The sequence below is a fragment of the Pleurodeles waltl genome, chromosome 5, assembly GCF_031143425.1.
Source record: "Pleurodeles waltl isolate 20211129_DDA chromosome 5, aPleWal1.hap1.20221129, whole genome shotgun sequence".
In the NCBI taxonomy this organism is placed as follows: Eukaryota; Metazoa; Chordata; class Amphibia; order Caudata; family Salamandridae; genus Pleurodeles; species Pleurodeles waltl.
Window position 1 is genome coordinate 659,047,711 of NC_090444.1, and position 19,895 is coordinate 659,067,605.

The window sequence follows — 19,895 nt, forward strand, 5'->3', positions numbered from 1 at the left end:
AACAGAGTTATTAAAAATTGTATAAGTCTTGACCATACCAATAAGATCTTGTGACTTAATTGTTTGTTTCCTTAAACTTGGTCGCCCTGTCTTTTTTTTCACCCAAAATCTATAGTCAAGATCTACATCCACTGGGTTAAGAATGCTTTCAACATTTCCAAGTCTAATGAAAGGGAATCCCTATCTCTTTCTAGGTCCTTATCTCTTTCTAGATCCTCTGTGAGAGCCTAGGTTTTGGTTCAAACTATCCTTCTTTTGGAACCATACTTAGATTTTGGGTTTGCAAAATGTTTTGTTTTTGTTATGCATTTTAGGTTTAATGTATTGCATAATTTAGTGAGGGCCTATGTTTTGATTTAAACAACTCTATTTGGAACCATACTTAAATTTTGGGTTAGCTTGTTGCGTGCAATTGAGGATGTTGATATTCCCTGTCAATGAGATGATCACTGTGTTCAAGACACTATACATTTTGATGTGGTATGCCCCATTTATTATTTTATGCAAAAACATTTTGGTTGAGCAAAATGTTAAGCAAGCTAGACCTTCATTCTTCTATTTGTAAATGTCTGATATTCTAATTTGTTATAATGTTGCCTACTTTAGTGCTGTCAAATGCAGAATTCAATGATAATGGATTGATGTGGTGGTGTCTGCACTGATTTTTCCTGCACATGGATTTTTATTGTAATTTTGTTAATGTTCTGTATTGTTTTTACTATTTGTTTATGATTATTTAATCAAATCAAATAAAGATTTCACTAATTAACTATGCAAATATCATTTGAGAAGTTTCAAACTGTTACTTAAAAATGTCAGTTTTGGTGTATGCTCCTAAGTAAGAAAATAATGGTCAGAAAGCCACCAAATTGTGGCAGCCTACATGGCATTAACCTTTGCAAAATTACTTATACCACTACACCAGAAGCAAATTACGCACACCAACGTAACCTACACAGTGGAGAGGTTTAAATATGGTGGTTCATTTATGACTGCTAGGCAGGGGCGTAGCTTGGTCACTAAGATTAGGGAAAGGGGGGTGAGCTTTAGATTTCCCAATGATCACGCTGGCACACATTGTCAAAATATATTATACCACAAGCAAAGCACATGAAGGGGATAAATGGGCATTGGAATATTAGACAAATGCAGATTGGCAGGGGTACTCAGCGAGAGAAAACAATATTTTGAAAAGTAACCAACATTTTCAAAGCAGAGAGGGAGAGAGTGTGTCTGTGTTTTTAATGGTGTTTATGTAAAGATTCCTTGTAAAATTCAACAGACACCTCACCATACCCAACTGAAAGCTCCTGTACCCAACTATTGTTCAGAAAATACATTTTTTAAGGGGGTGTAGCACCCCGCTCCCGAAGCTACGCCCCTGCTGCTAGGGATGAGACTGGTCCTCTACTGACATGGCAGACTTATGAGGCCACCCACAAGGGTTTAAAGGACCCTGTTAATCTCTAAAATAGGTGTTGCTTTTAAAAGAGAATATATCAGTGACCTTTAGGGTGCAAGTACAGTGAAAACACTAACAGTGGGAAAAAAGAGTGAGAATGGACTTGCAGTTTTTTTAAATCTTGTTTTAGAGCAGGATTGAACTCTGGAATACATGCCATGAATTTGTGTACAAAGGAGAAGAGAAAAGTTCACAATTGCTCATGGATGATTGTTCCCTCTATACAACATTGCACTTTTTTATTATTCTTTTGCCCTTATTTCAGAAAATAAAAGTTATAATATGTTAGCACCTGATGCAGACAAGAGTTTTAATAAACTGTATAATTGTGATGAGTGAAATGGCGTCAAGTGAAGAAGAGTGATATAGAATGGAGTAGCGTAGAATGAAGTTAAGTAGAGTGGAGTGGCATAGAGGGTAGAGTGGAGTGTTGTACAGTGTCCTAGAGAGTCATATGGTGGTTTAGAGTAGAGTGGAGTGGGAAGTTGTAGAGTGAAGTGTTGTAGAGTGGAGTGATGTAGAGTAGGGTGATGTAGAATGGTGTAGAATTTAGAGTGACGTAAAATGGAGTGGCATGGAGTGGATTAGCATACAATGGAGTAGTGTCGTAGAGTGGAGTGGTGTGGAGTGGCGTAAAGTACAGCAGAACATCATAGAGAGGAGTGGCATAAAGTGTCATAAAGTGGAGTGGCATAGAGTGGAGGTGAGTGTCATAGAGTGGTGTGGAGGAGAGTGTTACAGAGCAGAGTCGCATAGAGTGGAGTGGTGTAGAGGGGAATAGAGTGTCGTAAAGTGGAGTGGCATAGTGGAGCAAAGTGATGTGTAGTGGTATAGAGTTGAGTAGTGTAGAGTAGAGTGGAGAGCTGTAATGTAGAGTGTTGTAGAGTGGAGTAGCATAGAGTGAAGTGGCATAGAGTGTTGCAGAATGGAGGGGCATAGAGTGTTGTGGAGTGGAGTGTCAAGGTGTTATGCACTCACCTAGTTCCAAACTGCAGTGACGACACTTGAGCCGATGCTTTGCCACCACTCCCTAAACTAGAAGAAGTCAGATCCAGTGATAGTAGTTCTAGTACCCATTGACTTCTAGAATGGGAAGGGGAAAAGCGGCAAAATAGCAAACAACAAAACATGAGATATTGGCTCTGCTCTGCTGTGGCACTACTCTGCCAAACTGGATCTACGCTTCTCAATCTTCTGATTCTATTTGTGCTGGGCATTGTCAATCAGTACTTCTGGTTGTCGCAAAAACACTGTGCACAAAAAATATCAAGAAAAAGAGATAACCCACAGTGCACAGGTTCTCTACACTGTTTACAATACAATACTTCAGATATTTCAAAAGTACAGGTTTCTTAAACACTCATAACATCGGAGCAAATGAATCAGATACTCCAGAGAAATCTTCTGGAACTGTTGAAGATGAATTGGGAGTATTAGGTAGTGTTACATCACTCCACAAGAAACTCAGAACATTGACAGGAGTTAGTGCCACTCCAAACACAGTACACAATACATACCTTGAAATCAGAGACATTAACAAATGAACAGGAAACCAGGTTTCAGTGAGCACCTAGGTTGAAAGCGAAACAACTCTCAAGGTATGTTTAAGTCCAGGTTACAATAGAATTTGTACTAAATTCAAAACTACACAAACTTAAACCATACATGACAAGGCCGCAAGGCTGGGGTACCAGCATTCCCAAGGCTGCTTACTGCACATAGGTCAAGACTCAGCAAGGTACATTCACATGAAACAGAATTATTCCTGATAAAAGTTGGAGTTATCAACACTCTCAGGGTTAAACTCTCAACATTGGTCGACACGTGAAAACGTGAATATTAGAAACAAGATTGCATTGAAAAACAAGGTTTGAATAAATGAGACTTCCAAGGTTGTGTAAGGAACATGGAGTGGAGTGTGAGACACATGCAAGGAATCTAGATACACGGTTACCACTAAATTACAGGTTGGAGTCACGGACACTCCCAAGATATACAGAAGTCTGAATAACCCTCAGTTCAAGATTGGAGTCATTAACACTCCCAGGGTATGCCAGACAAACACTTTGTTCACAAATTGAAGGTACAGGAATTCAGGAGACAGTCTCTAGTCCGTGGGCAATAGTTCTGAAAACCAAGACTTAGGCATGAAGTCCAATGACAAAAGCAAGGGGTAGCAGACAGGCCTGCAAAGACTACCAGAGATTAGTGCAGACTAATGTGGAATCAGGTACTTAACCTGAGAAGTACTTTACAGAAGTTCAGAGACTTCAGGTGGGTCATTGGTAGAAGTTAAAGATGAGACAGAATCATATCTCATGGAGGAGAGGCCTTGAGGGCTTTCGGGAATCAGGATCTCTGAATCATCCGAAAGGAGCTGGAAGTCTGGGACATCGGTGCTTTCCAGGAGACTTGCCAGATGGTGGAAAAAGAATCGTGGGCTGAAGAGGACAACATGAAATCCAGGCGAGTTGGGAGGTGAGTGAGGGAAAGCTGCTTGTGCAGGACTTGACGGATACTTGTGTGGATCTGGATACAGGTACGAGGCCAAGGCCTGATGCAAGTTCAGAGGGGCTATTTATACAGGAAGACAAGAGTTTTCCAGAAAAGCGCATGCCACACATGAAAGCTTCCAAAGGAACCTGAGAAGAATCACGTGTTACCTATAAACGGGCATGGCTTAACAAGCAGGAGGTGCAAACAGCACTTTACAATAAAAAGTACAACGAAAACCAAGCACATGATGGTACATCCTAATGGTTAATTGTGGAAACTGGCCTATCCCAACAGGGCACATGACAATTGCTGGTGCAAACTAGATGGAACTTGCATAACAACACAACAGGAGGTTCAATGGTTTAGGTCTAATAGGAGAGGGGAGTCATAGAGCTTTTAAGATGAAAGAGCACCACAGTAGAAGGAATGACATGAGGCCGGTGAGTAATACCCACTGAGCACAGGGCGCAAGACTGAGTCATGACACATGGAGTGGAGTAGAATGAGGTAGAGTGGAGTGTCATAGAGTGTCATAGAATAGAGTAGAGTGTTGCATAGTATCATAGATTGGAGTAGAGTCTCGTAGAGTAGAGTGGTGTAGAGTGGAACAAAGTGGTATAAAGTGTCATAAAGTGGAGTAGCATAGAGTGTTGTAGAGTGGAGTATCGTACAGTAGAGAGGTGTAGAGTGGAGTAGAGCATCGTGGGGTAGAGTGGGAAAGGAGCAACAAAGAGATGAGTGACTTTGAGTGACGTGATATAGACTCTAGTGGAGTACAGAGGAGTGGAGTTGAGTGGCATAGAGTGGCCTAGGGTGCCATGGAGTGATGTAGCATAAAATGGCATACAGTGATGTAGAGTGGAGCAGCATAGAGTGGCGTAAAATGTCATAAAGTGGAGTGACATAGAGTGGAGTACAGAGTCATAGAGTGAAGTGGTGTAATGTGGAATAAAGTGTTGTGGAGTGGAGTTGCTTAGAGTGGAGTGTTGTAATGTTGACTGGTGTAGAGTGGAATAGAATGTCATAGAGTTGAGTAGAGTGGAGCAGAGTATTGTAGAGTGACATTCCATAGAGTGGAATATCATAGAGTCGAGTAGAGTGTTGTAGACTGGAGGGGCATAGCATGGCGTGGGGAGTAGAGTGTCATAGATTGCAGTAGCATAGAGTGGAGTAGAGTGCCATTGAATAGAGTGGCATTGTTTAGAGTGGAGTAGAGTGTCATAGAGTGAAGTTGGTTAGAATGGAGTGCAGTGGTGGAGTGTCATAGAGTGGAGTAGAGTGGAGTAGAGTGTTGTAGAATGGAATTGCATAGAGTCTCATAGAGTGGAATGACATAGAGAGTTGTGGAGTGGCATAGAGTGCAGTAAAGTGACATGGACTGTTGCAGAGTGGCGTGGCATAGAGTGGCTTACAGTGGTGTAGAGTGCACTAGAGTGCCATAAAGTAGAGTGCCATAGACTGAAGTAGAGTATCACAAAGTGGAATGGAGTACAGTGCAGTGGTGTGATGTAGAGAAGGAGTAGCATGGATTAAAGTGACATAGAGTGGTGTACAGTGTCATAAAGTGGAGTGGCATAGATTGAAGTAAAGTGTAGTGTGTCGAGTGGAGTGGCACAGAGTAGAGTAGAGTGCCAAGGAGTGGAATGGAGCAGAGATTAATGTAATAGAGTGGAGTGGAGTGGCATAGAAGAAGTATAATGTTGTATAGCAGAGTGTCTTAGAGTGGTGTGGAAAAGAATAGAGTGGCGTAGAGTGGAGTGCCATTGAGTGGAGTTGCATAGAGCGAAGAAAAGTATTGTGGAGTGGAGTGTCATTGAGTGGAGTCTCGTTGACTGGCGTAGATTGGAATAGAGTGGCATAGAGTGGAGTATAGTGTTGTTCAGTGGCGTGGTGCAGAGTGTCATAGAGTGAAGTGGCATCGAGCGGAGTAGAATGTCATAGAATGGAGTGAAATGGAGTGAAGTGTCATAGAGTAGAGTAGGGTGTTGTGGAGTGTCTTAAAGTGGGGTATAGTGTCATAGAGTAGCATAGACTGGAGCATGCATGGTGTGGTAGCACATTCATTTACAGACAACAGCTTTTCAATTGAAATTACCGCTATATTTGCCCTGGAAAACAGTTTTATCTATAAAACTATCCAGTGCACAAATGATAATATGTGGGAATCAGCTTTAAGTGTGTATTGATTTGTTTTGATTCTATTAACCCCTTCGCTGCCAGGCCTTTTCCCCCTCCTGTGCCAGGCCTTTTTTTGCCTATTTGGGGCAGTTCGCGCTTAGGCCCTCATAACTTTTTGTCCACATAAGCTAACCAAGCCAAATTTGCGTCCTTTTTTTCCAACATCCTAGGGATTCTAGAGGTACCCAGACTTTGTGGGTTCCCTTGAAGGAGGCCAAGAAATTGGCCAAAATACAGTGAAAATTTCGTTTTTTTTAAAAAAAAATGGAAAAAGTGGCTGCAGAAGAAGGCTTGTGTATTTCCCCCTGAAAATGGCATCAACAAAGGGTTTGTAGTGCTAAACTCAGCAGCTTCCTAGCTTTCAGGAACAGGCAGACTTGAATCAGAAAACTCAATTTTTCAACACAATTTTGGCATTTTACTGGGGCATACCCCATTTTTGCATTTTTTTGTGCTTTCAGCCTCCTTCCAGTCAGTGACAGGAATGGGCATGAAACCAATGCTGGATCCCAGTAACCTAACCATTTCTGAAAAGTAGACAAAATTCTGAATTCAGCAAGGGGTCATTTGTGTAGATCCTACAAGGGTTTCCTACAGAAAATAACAGCTGAAAGAGAAAAATATTGAAATTGAGGTGAAAAAAACATCAATTTTTCTCTACGTTTTACTCTGTAACTTTTCCCTGCAATGTCAGATTATGGAAAGCAATATACCGTTACGTCTGCTGGACTCCTCTGGTTGCGGGGATATATAGGGCTTGTAGGTTCATCAAGAACCCGAGGAACACAGAGCCAATAAATGAGCTGCACCCTGCAGTGCGTTTTCATTCTATACCGGGTATACAGCAATTCATTTGCTGAAATATAAAGAGTAAAAAATTGCTATCAAGAAAACCTTTGCATTTCCAAAAAGGGCACAAGATAAGGTGCTGAGGAGCAGTGGTTATTTGCACATCTCTGAATTCCGGGGTGACCATACAAGCATGTGAATTATAGGGAATTTCTCAAATAGATGTCTTTTTTACACACTCTCCTATATTTGGAAGGAAAAAATGTAGAGAAAGACAAGGGGCAATAGCACTTGTTTTGCTAATCTATGTTCCCCCAAGTCTCCCGATAAAAATGATACCTCACTTGTGTGGGTAGGCCTAGCGCCGGCGACAGGAAACACCCCAAAGCGCAACGTGGACACATCCTAAATTTTGGAAAAAAACGGAGGTGTTTTTTGCGAAGTGCCTACCTGTAGATTTTGGCCTCTAGCTCAGCCGGCACCTAGGGAAACCTACCAAACCTGTGCATTTCTGAAAACTAGAGACCTAGGGGAATCCAAGGAGGGATGACTTGCGGGGCTCGGACCAGGTTCTGTTACCCAGAATCCTTTGCAAACCTCAAAATTTGGCTAAAAAAACACATGTTCCTCACATTTCTGTGGCAGAAAGTTCTGGAATCTGAGAGGAGCTACAAATTTCCTTCCACCCAGCGTTCCCCCAAGTCTCCCGATAAAAATGATACCTCACTTGCATGGGTAGGCCTAGCGCCGGCGACAGGAAACACCCCAAAGCGCAACGTGGACACATCCTAAATTTTGGAAAAAAACAGAGGTGTTTTTTGCGAAGTGCCTACCTGTAGATTTTGGCCTGTAGCTCAGCCGGCACCTAGGGAAACCTACTAAACCTGTGCATTTCTGAAAACTAGAGACCTAGGGGAATCCAAGGAGGGGTGACTTGTGGGGCTCGGACCAGGTTCTGTTACCCAGAATCCTTTGCAAACCCCAAAATTTGGCTAAAAAAACACATGTCCCTCACATTTCTGTGGCAGAAAGTTCTGGAATCTGAGAGGAGCTACGAATTTCCTTCCACCCAGCGTTCCCCCAAGTCTCCCGATAAAAATGATACCTCACTTGCGTGGGTAGGCCTAGCGCCGGCGACAGGAAACACCCCAAAGCGCAACGTGGACACATCCTAAATTTTTGAAAAAAACAGAGGTGTTTTTTGCGAAGTGCCTACCTGTAGATTTTGGCCTGTAGCTCAGCCGGCACCTAGGGAAACCTACCAAACCTGTGCATTTCTGAAAACTAGAGACCTAGGGGAATCCAAGGAGGGGTGACTTGCAGGGCTCGGACCAGGTTCTGTTACCCAGAATCCTTTGCAAACCTCATAATTTGGCTAAAAAAACACATGTTCCTCACATTTCTGTGGCAGAAAGTTCTGGAATCTGAGAGAAGCTACAAATTTCCTTCCACCCAGCGTTCCCCCAAGTCTCCCGATAAAAATGATACCTCACTTGCGTGGGTAGGCCTAGTGCCGGCAACAGGAAACACCCCAAAGCGCAATGTGGACACATCCTAAATTTTGGAAAAAAACAGAGGTGTTTTTTGCGAAGTGCCTACCTGTAGATTTTGGCCTCTAGCTCAGCCGGCACCTAGGGAAACCTACCAAACCTGTGCAGTTCTGAAAGCTAGAGACCTAGGGGAATCCAAGGAGGGGTGACTTGTGGAGCTCGGACCAGGTTCTGTTACCCAGAATCCTTTGCAAACCTCAAAATTTGGCTAAAAAAACACATGTTCCTCACATTTCTGTGGCAGAAAGTTCTGGAATCTGAGAGGAGCTACAAATTTCCTTCCACCCAGCGTTCCCCCAAGTCTCCCGATAAAAATGATACCTCACTTGCATGGGTAGGCCTAGCGCCGGCGACAGGAAACACCCCAAAGCGCAACGTGGACACATCCTAAATTTTGGAAAAAAACAGAGGTGTTTTTTGCGAAGTGCCTACCTGTAGATTTTGGCCTCTAGCTCAGCCGGCACCTAGGGAAACCTACCAAACCTCTGCATTTCTGAAAACTAGAGACCTAGGGGAATCCAAGGAGGGGTGACTTGCGGGGCTCGGACCAGGTTCTGTTACCCAGAATCCTTTGCAAACCTCAAAATTTGGCTAAAAAAACACATGTTCCTCACATTTTTGTGGCAGAAAGTTCTGGAATCTGAGAGGAGCTACAAATTTCCTTCCACCCAGCGTTCCCCTAAGTCTCCCGATAAAAATGATACCTCACTTGCGTGGGTAGGCCTAGCGACAGGAAACACCCCAAAGCGCAACGTGGACACATCCTAAATTTTGGAAAAAAACTGAGGTGTTTTTTGCGAAGTGCCTACCTGTAGATTTTGGCCTCTAGCTCAGCCGGCACCTAGGGAAACCTACCAAACCTGTGCATTTCTGAAAACTAGAGACCTAGGGGAATCCAAGGAGGGGTGACTTGCGGGGCTCGGACCTGGTTCTGTTACCCAGAATCCTTTGCAAACCTCAAAATTTGGCTAAAAAAACACATGTCGATCACATTTCTGTGGCAGAAAGTTCTGGAATCTGAGAGGAGCTACAAATTTTCTTCCACCCAGCGTTCCCCCAAGTCTCCCGATAAAAATGATACCTCACTTGCGTGGGTAGGCCTAGCGCCGGCGACAGGAAACACCCCAAAGCGCAACGTGGACACATCCTAAATTTTTGAAAAAAACAGAGGTGTTTTTTGCGAAGTGCCTACCTGTAGATTTTGGCCTCTAGCTCACCCGGCACCTAGGGAAACCTACCAAACCTGTGCATTTCTGAAAACTAGAGACCTAGGGGAATCCAAGGAGGGGTGACTTGCGGGGCTCGGACCAGGTTCTGTTACCCAGAATCCTTTGCAAACCTCAAAATTTGGCTAAAAAAACACATGTTCCTCACATTTCTGTGGCAGAAAGTTCTGGAATCTGAGAGGAGCTACAAATCTCCTTCCACCCAGCGTTCCCCCAAGTCTCCTGATAAAAATGGTACCTCACTTGCGTGGGTAGGCCTAGCGCCGGCGACAGGAAACACCCCAAAGCGCAACGTGGACACATCCTAAATTTTGGAAAAAAACGGAGGTGTTTTTTGCGAAGTGCCTACCTGTAGATTTTGGCCTCTACCTCAGCCGGCACCTAGGGAAACCTACTAAACCTGTGCATTTCTGAAAACTAGAGACCTAGGGGAATCCAAGGAGGGGTGACTTATGGGGCTCGGACCAGGTTCTGTTACCCAGAATCCTTTGCAAACCCCAAAATTTGGCTAAAAAAACACATGTCCCTCACATTTCTGTGGCAGAAAGTTCTGGAATCTGAGAGGAGCTACAAATTTCCTTCCACCCAGCCTTCCCCCAAGTCTCCCGATAAAAATGATACCTCACTTGCGTGGGTAGGCCTAGTGCCGGCGACAGGAAACACCCCAAAGCGCAACGTGGACACATCCTAAATTTTTGAAAAAAACAGAGGTGTTTTTTGCGAAGTGCCTACCTGTAGATTTTGGCCTGTAGCTCAGCCGGCACCTGGGGAAACCTACCAAACCTGTGCATTTCTGAAAACTAGAGACCTAGGGGAATCCAAGGAGGGGTGACTTGCGGGGCTCGGACCAGGTTCTGTTACCCAGAATCCTTTGCAAACCTCAAAATTTGGCTAAAAAAACACATGTTCCTCACATTTCTGTGGCAGAATGTTCTGGAATCTGAGAGGAGCTACAAAACTCCTTCCACCCAGCGTTTCCCCAAGTCTCCCGATAAAAATGATACCTCACTTGTGTGGGTAGGCCTAGCGCCGGCGACAGGAAACACCCCAAAGCGCAACGTGGACACATCCTAAATTTTGGAAAAAAACAGAGGTGTTTTTTGCGAAGTGCCTACCTGTAGATTTTGGCCTCTAGCTCAGCCGGCACCTAGGGAAACCTACTAAACCTGTGCATTTCTGAAAACTAGAGACCTAGGGGAATCCAAGGAGGGGTGACTTGCGGGGCTAGGACCAGGTTCTGTTACCCAGAATCCTTAGAAAACGCCAAAATTTGGCTAAAAAAACACATGTCCCTCACATTTCTGTGGCAGAAAGTTCTGGAATCTGAGAGGAGCTACAAATTTCCTTCCACCCAGCGTTCCCCCAAGTCTCCCGATAAAAATGATGCCTCACTTGCGTGGGTAGGCCTAGCGCCGGTGACAGGAAACACCCCAAAGCGCAACGTGGACACATCCTAAATTTTTGAAAAAAACAGAGGTGTTTTTTGCGAAGTGCCTACCTGTAGATTTTGGCCTGTAGCTCAGCCGGCACCTAGGGAAACCTACCAAGCCTGTGCATTTCTGAAAACTAGAGACCTAGGGGAATCCAAGGAGGGGTGACTTGCGGGGCTCGGACCAGGTTCTGTTACCCAGAATCCTTTGCAAACCTCAAAATTTGGCTAAAAAAACACATGTTCCTCACATTTCTGTTGCAGAAAGTTCTGAAATCTGAGAGGAGCTACAAATCTCCTTCCGCCCAGCGTTCCCCCAAGTCTCCCGATAAAAATGATACCTCACTTGCGTGGGTAGGCCTAGCGCCGGCGACAGGAAACACCCCAAAGCGAACGTGGACACATCCTAAATTTTGGAAAAAAACGGAGGTGTTTTTTGCGAAGTGCCTACCTGTAGATTTTGGCCTCTAGCTCAGCCGGCACCTAGGGAAACCTACCAAACCTGTGCATTTCTGAAAACTAGAGACCTAGGGGAATCCAAGGAGGGGTGACTTGCGGGGCTCGGACCAGGTTCTGTTACCCAGAATCCTTTGCAAACCTCAAAATTTGGCTAAAAAAACACATGTTCCTCACATTTTTGTGGCAGAAAGTTCTGGAATCTGAGAGGAGCTACAAATTTCCTTCCCCCCAGCGTTCCCCCAAGTCTCCCGATAAAAATGATACCTCACTTGCGTGGGTAGGCCTAGCGCCGGCGACAGGAAACACCCCAAAGCGCAACGTGGACACATCCTAAATTTTGGGAAAAAACGGAGGTGTTTTTTGCGAAGTGCCTACCTGTAGATTTTGGCCTCTAGCTCAGCCGGCAGCTAGGGAAACCTACCAAACCTGTGCATTTTTGAAAACTAGAGACCTAGGGGAATCCAAGGAGGGGTGACTTGCGGGGCTCGGACCAGGTTCTGTTACCCAGAATCCTTTGCAAACCTCAAAATGTGGCTAAAAAAACACATATCCCTCACATTTCTGTGGCAGAAAGTTCTGGAATCTGAGAGGAGCTACAAATTTCCTTCCACCCAGCGTTCCCACAAGTATCCCGATAAAAATGATACCTCACTTGCGTGGGTAGGCCTAGCGCCGGCGACAGGAAACACCCCAAAGCGCAACGTGGACACATCCTAAATTTTGGAAAAAAACAGAGGTGTTTTTTGCGAAGTGCCTACCTGTAGATTTTGGCCTCTAGCTCAGCCAGCACCTAGGGAAACCTACCAAACCTGTGCATTTCTGAATACTAGAGACCTAGGGGAATCCAAGGAGGGGTGACTTGCGGGGCTCGGACCAGGTTCTGTTACCCAGAATCCTTTGCAAACCTCAAAATGTGGCTAAAAAAACACATGTTCCTCACATTTCTGTGGCAGAAAGTTCTGGAATCTGAGAGGAGCTACAAATCTCCTTCCTCCCAGCGTTCCCCCAAGTCTCCCGATAAAAATGATACCTCACTTGCGTGGGTAGGCCTAGCGCCGGCGACAGGAAACACCCCAAAGCGCAACGTGGACACATCCTAAATTTTGGAAAAAAACGGAGGTGTTTTTTGCGAAGTGCCTACCTGTAGATTTTGGCCTCTAGCTCAGCCGGCACCTAGGGAAACCTACCAAACCTGTGCATTTCTGAAAACTAGAGACCTAGGGGAATCCAAGGAGGGGTGACTTGCGGGGCTCGGACCAGGTTCTGTTACCCAGAATCCTTTGCAAACCTCAAAATTTGGCTAAAAAAACACATGTCGATCACATTTCTGTGGCAGAAAGTTCTGGAATCTGAGAGGAGCTACAAATTTCCTTCCACCCAGCGTTCCCCCAAGTCTCCCGATAAAAATGATACCTCACTTGCGTGGGTAGGCCTAGCGCCGGCGACAGGAAACACCCCAAAGCGCAACGTGGACACATCCTAAATTTTGGAAAAAAACGGAGGTGTTTTTTGCGAAGTGCCTACCTGTAGATTTTGGCCTCTAGCTCAGCCGGCACCTAGGGAAACCTACCAAACCTGTGCATTTCTGAAAACTAGAGACCTAGGGGAATCCAAGGAGGGGTGACTTGCGGGGCTCGGACCTGGTTCTGTTACCCAGAATCCTTTGCAAACCTCAAAATTTGGCTAAAAAAACACATGTCGATCACATTTCTGTGGCAGAAAGTTCTGGAATCTGAGAGGAGCTACAAATTTCCTTCCACCCAGCGTTCCCCCAAGTCTCCCGATAAAAATGATACCTCACTTGCGTGGGTAGGCCTAGCGCCGGCGACATGAAACACCCCAAAGCGCAACGTGGACACATCCTAAATTTTTGAAAAAAACAGAGGTGTTTTTTGCGAAGTGCCTACCTGTAGATTTTGGCCTGTAGCTCAGCCGGCACCTAGGGAAACCTACCAAACCTGTGCATTTCTGAAAACTAGAGACCTAGCGGAATCCAAGGAGGGGTGACTTGCGGGGCTCGGACCAGGTTCTGTTACCCAGAATCCTTTGCAAACCTCAAAATTTGGCTAAAAAAACACATGTTCCTCACATTTCTGTGGCAGAAAGTTCTGGAATCTGAGAGGAGCTACAAATCTCCTTCTACCCAGCGTTCCCCCACGTCTCCCGATATAAATGATACCTCACTTGTGTGGGTAGGCCTAGCGCCGGCGACAGGAAACACCCCAAAGCGCAACGTAGACACATCCTAAATTTTGGAAAAAAACAGAGGTGTTTTTTGCGAAGTGCCTACCTGTAGATTTTGGCCTCTAGCTCAGCCGGCACCTAGGGAAACCTACCAAACCTGTGCATTTCTGAAAACTAGAGACCTTGGGGAATCCAAGGAGGGGTGACTTGTGGGGCTCGGACCAGGTTCTGTTACCCAGAATCCTTTGCAAACCTCAAAATTTGGCTAAAAAAACACATGTCCCTCACATTTCTGTGGCAGAAAGTTCTGGAATCTGAGAGGAGCTACAAATTTCCTTCCACCCAGCGTTCCCCCAAGTCTCCCGATAAAAATGATACCTCACTTGCGTGGGTAGGCCTAGCGCCGGCGACAGGAAACACCCCAAAGCGCAACGTGGACACATCCTAAATTTTTTTTAAAAACAGAGGTGTTTTTTGCGAAGTGCCTACCTGTAGATTTTGGCCTGTAGCTCAGCCGGCACCTAGGGAAACCTACCAAACCTGTGCATTTCTGAAAACTAGAGACCTAGGGGAAGCCAAGGAGGGGTGACTTGCGGGGCTCGGACCAGGTTCTGTTACCCAGAATCCTTTGCAAACCTCAAAATTTGGCTAAAAAAACACATGTTCCTCACATTTCTGTGGCAGAAAGTTCTGGAATCTGAGAGGAGCGACAAATCTCCTTCCACCCAGCGTTCCCCCAAGTCTCCCGATAAAAATGATACCTCACTTGCGTGGGTAGGCCTAGCGCCGGCGACAGGAAACACCCCAAAGCGCAACGTGGACACATCCTAAATTTTGGAAAAAAACGGAGGTGTTTTTTGCGAAGTGCCTACCTGTAGATTTTGGCCTCTAGCTCAGCCGGCACCTAGGGAAACCTACCAAACCTGTGCATTTCTGAAAACTAGAGACCTAGGGGAATCCAAGGAGGGGTGACTTGCGGAGCTCGGACCAGGTTCTGTTACCCAGAATCCTTTGCAAACCTCAAAATGTGGCTAAAAAAACACATGTCCATCACATTTCTGTGGCAGAAAGTTCTGGAATCTGAGAGGAGCTACAAATTTCCTTCCACCCAGCGTTTCCCCAAGTCTCCCGATAAAAATGATACCTCACTTGCGTGGGTAGGCCTAGCGCCGGCGACAGGAAACACCCCAAAGCGCAACGTGGACACATCCTAAATTTTTGAAAAAAACAGAGGTGTTTTTTGCGAAGTGGCTACCTGTAGATTTTGGCCTGTAGCTCAGCCGGCACCTAGGGAAACCTACCAAACCTGTGCATTTCTGAAAACTAGAGACCTAGGGGAATCCAAGGAGGGGTGACTTGCGGGGCTCGGACCAGGTTCTGTTACCCAGAATCCTTTGCAAACCTCAAAATTTGGCTAAAAAAACACATGTTCCTCACATTTCTGTGGCAGAAAGTTGTGGAATCTGAGAGGAGCTACAAATCTCCTTCCACCTAACGTTCCCCCAAGTCTCCCGATAAAAATGATACCTCACTTGCGTGGGTAGGCCTAGCGCCAGCGACAGGAAACACCCCAAAGCGCAATGTGGACACATCCAAAATTTGGGGAGAAAACAGTGCCTACCTGTGGATTTTGGCCTGTAGCTCACCCGGCACCTAGGGAAACCTACCAAACCTGTCCATTTCTGAAAACTGGAGACCTAGGGGAATCCAAGGAGGGGTGACTTGCGGGGCTCGGACCAGGTTCTGTTACCCAGAATCCTTTGCAAACCTCAAAATTTGGCTAAAAAAACACATGTTCCTCACATTTCTGTGGCAGAAAGTTCTGGAATCTGAGAGGAGCCACGAATTTCCTTCCACCCAGCGTTCCCCCAAGTCTCCTGATAAAAATGATACCTCACTTGCGTGGGTAGGCCTAGCGCCCGCGACAGGAAACACCCCAAAGCGCAACGTGGACACATCCTAAATTTTGGAAGAAAACAGAGGTGTTTTTTGCGAAGTGCCTACCTGTGGATTTTGGCCTGTAGCTCAGACGGCACCTAGGGAAACCTACCAAACCTGTGCATTTCTGAAAACTAGAGACCTAGGGGAATCCAAGGAGGGGTGACTTGCGGGGCTCGGACCAGGTTCTGTTACCCAGAATCCTTTGCAAACCTCAAAATTTGGCTAAAAAAACACATGTTCCTCACATTTCTTTGGCAGAAAGTTCTGGAATCTGATAGGAGCCACAAATTTCCTTCCACCCAGCGTTCCCCCAAGTCTCCCAATAAAAATGATACCTCACTTGTGTGGGTGGGCCAGGTGCCTGCAACAGAATAAGGCCCAAAATCTGAAGGGATAGAAGGGATAGCACAGCAAGTTTATAAGGGCATATTCTTTTATACATCTTTAGACGGACTCTGCTTTGGGGACCCACATAAGTGAGGTGTCATTTTACTTGGGAGACTGAGGGGAAAACTGGGGAGTAGGAATTTTGTGCTGGAGCGGTGATCCTACTAAGAAAAATCAGGAAAATATGCTTTTTTATGCAAATTTTGAGGTTTACAGAGGAGTCTGGGTAAGAAAATGTTGGGGGAGCCACACAAGCCACACCTCCCTAGACTCCTTGGGGTGCCTAGTTTTAAAAAGTTTCTGGGTTTTGTAGGTTTCCCTACATGACGGCCGCACCCAGGACCAAAAACATAGGTGGGCCCTCCCCCCAAACACAGGTATTTTTGGAATATATCACTTTGATGTGTGCACATACGTCCGTGATGTGCCAAACAATAAAATTGTGAAAAGAAACACACTTAGGTTATGTGAAGAAGACCCCTCACCCACCAACCAAGTTGGTGGCATGCTTCATCATCGGGGTCCCACCCGAGGCACCTAGCGTGTCTCAAGTGTGCTGCGACGCCTGATTACAGCAGAGCAGGTTTTGTCATTTGTACCACACATACTGGTTGGATTTGGCACGAGGGTGAGTGATGGTTCAGTAGATCAAATTTTATTAACAAGAGATTTCACAAAAGTGAAATGCACTGGTAATAACTGAAAGGCCAAAAAACTGAACCAATGACTCACAGCTCGTGAGCTGTAAAGCCACGACAAGGCACCAACCGCTTTACAGTCCATTCACACACCTTTCATACATGACATGCACTAGACCATTCACGCCGCCAGCCACGGGCCCAGCACATTACAAGACTCGCATCCACAGACAGCGCCAGTCAAGGGCCCATCACTTTCATACGCCCACATGCCTGATACAGCAATCACACCAGCTGATGAGTGTGTGGACTGGCGTTTGGCCGGCACTGCCAGCCAAGCGCCACCCCACCCACACCACCAGCCAAGCGCCACCCCACACACACCGCCAGCCCAGCGCCACCCCACACACACCGCCAGCCAAGCGCCACCCCACACACACCGCCAGCCAAGCGCCACCCCACCCACGCCGCCAGCCAAGCGCCACTCTACACATGCCATCCCCTTTTTTTTGTTTTTAAACAACAAAGAAACCACTAATCATAAATTAGTACAAAACTACAAACACAAAAGCTCTAACTGAATACATGACTAATGCCAACCGTGAAACCGAACATATAAAAATATAAAACACCAGTTTACGCTCACGGAATTTCCCAATAATTCTTCTGTGTGTGGTAGCTCCTGAAACAGCCACCCACACACAGCCCAGGCTTTGAAGGACAATCAGGGCAGTACATCGTAGTCTCCTTCCTGATACCTCTTCGAGCACAGACTCTACATCTCTTAGCAGGAAAGTGGGAGGAATGTGCTCAGCAAAGTGACGATCTTTCAATCTAGCCACATCCTCCACCACTGCTTCTCTAGGAACTCTTGCCTGTTCCAGCACAACAAGGCTAGCTATGATAGACTCCTGAAATTTCACAAATGTCATCCTTGACTCTGGAGAACTATCCTTAAACACAACAAAAGCATTAAAAGTTGCCAAGTGGAACAAGTGAAGCGCTAATTTCTTATACCACACATAAGACTTACGAGCAGCAGTGTAAGGTTCTAACCTCTGATCTACTCGATCAACACCACCCATGTGCTTATTATAGTCTAAGATGCACACAGGTTTGCGCACTTCGGCAACCTGACCCCAAACAGCCACAGGTGAAGTACTCTCATCATGGATGGTGCTTAGCATGTATACATCCCTCTTGTCTACAAATTTTAGAGCTAGCAGCTCATCATTCTGCAAGGCACTGCACTGTCCCTTCTCAAGTTTTTTACAGACAAGCTCTTTTGGATAGCCTTTCCGATTAGAGCGGATTGTGCCACAAGCAACAGTGTCCACTCTGAACAACTCCTTGAACAACCGAACTCCAGTGTAGAAGTTATCTACATATAAATGGTGACCTTTGTTAAACAGTCGTCCACCAAGTTCCCACACAATTTTCTCACTAACTCCAAAAGTGGGAGGACAACCAGGGGGTCAATATTGGAATCCCTACCAGTGTAGACCCGGAAATTATAAACATATCCTGTACTACTTTCTGACAGCATATACAATTTAATTCCATACCATGCCCTCTTGCTAGGAATGTACTGCCTAAAAACCAAACGACCCTTGAACAGGACCAAAGACTCATCTACAGATATTTCTTTCCCTGGAACATAGATCTCTGAAAACCGATCTACCAAATGATCAAGGACAGGTCTAATCTTAAAAAGACGGTCAGAATCAGGATGATCTCGTGGCAAGGCTAAAGCATTATCTACAAAATGCAACATCCGAAGAAGAAGCTCATACCGGTTAAGACTCATGATGGCAGGAAATATAGCAGTTGCCATCAAGGGACTAGTAGACCAATATGAAGACAGCGACGGCTTCCTTATCACCCCCATCAAAAAAGTTAAACACAAGAACTTTTTCAACTCTTCCAGATTTGTGGGAATCCACCGGCTAGCTCTAGAGTGTGGCCTAAGTCTGGTAGCGTTGTCCCTCAAAAACTGCTCTGCATACAAATTAGTCTGCTCAACAATCTCTTCCAAAAATATATCGTCCATAAACAACTCAAAAAAGTTGACGGGCAAAAAGTTTTCCGTATTAGCTCGACACCCTGGAAAACCAGTAAACGCAGGCAACTGTGGCTGCTCCATGTTTGGTGCAACCCATGCGTCAGGTCTTCCAATGGGAAGCCTTTCAGCCGCAGGCTCCTGCACCATTGGCACATCACTGTCCTCCTCTAAAACAGGCCCTTCATCAGCACTGAGAGTGGCTTCATCATCAGATGATTCATCTCTGACAGAAAATTCACTTCCAGAATCCTGCACTTCCTCCTCTGCCTCAGATGCAGAGTCAGTCTCATATTCATGGTCAGAAGATGACTCAAAAAGCACACTAACAACCTGCTGAGCGGTCATCCTACGGCTGGCCATGATCCTTCCTACAAAAATTAACTGGACAAATACACCACCAACAACCAGCACTGTGTAAGATAAGTAACAAAGTATAGGTTTATCACTAAGAATTATAAACTCAAAAACTATACTGCTCACTTGCCTGAAAAAGCTTGACTCACCAGCAACTACTCTGCACAGCCACAGCAATCACCAACGATATCCCACTAAAAAGAGAAAAAAAAAGCAAATTAGACATAAGACAACACAATAATCATTGTGCATAACTCTAAGGACAATTTCACACACAATCCTGCATTCAGTACACCACCTACAAATATGTCATTCATGCATTGCAACAATACTCACTTGGAGTAAATTTATTTACTTACCTAAAACATGCAACTACGCAAACCGCAGGACAACTACTGCCAAAACTGCAACAAGCCACAGCAAAGTCAGCAAAAGCTTTGAACTAGAACAAAAAGGAGAAAAACTGTTATTATCATAAAAGCAAATACTTCGCCAGTTGACAAACACTCCGCCACTAACCATTTTTTCATTTTCCCTTGTGTCTAGTCTTCTCTGCTTGGGGGCAGATGGGCCTAAAAAAAAATAGGCCAATCTACCCCCAAGGGGAGGGGGCAGAAATCGCCCAGATTACATTGCACCCTTTGGGGGGGGCGACCATTGCCCAAGGGGCCACACCCCCACACAAAGCACACACACACACACATATAGTATCCCTGGCGCTATGGGGATTCTGCCCCCCT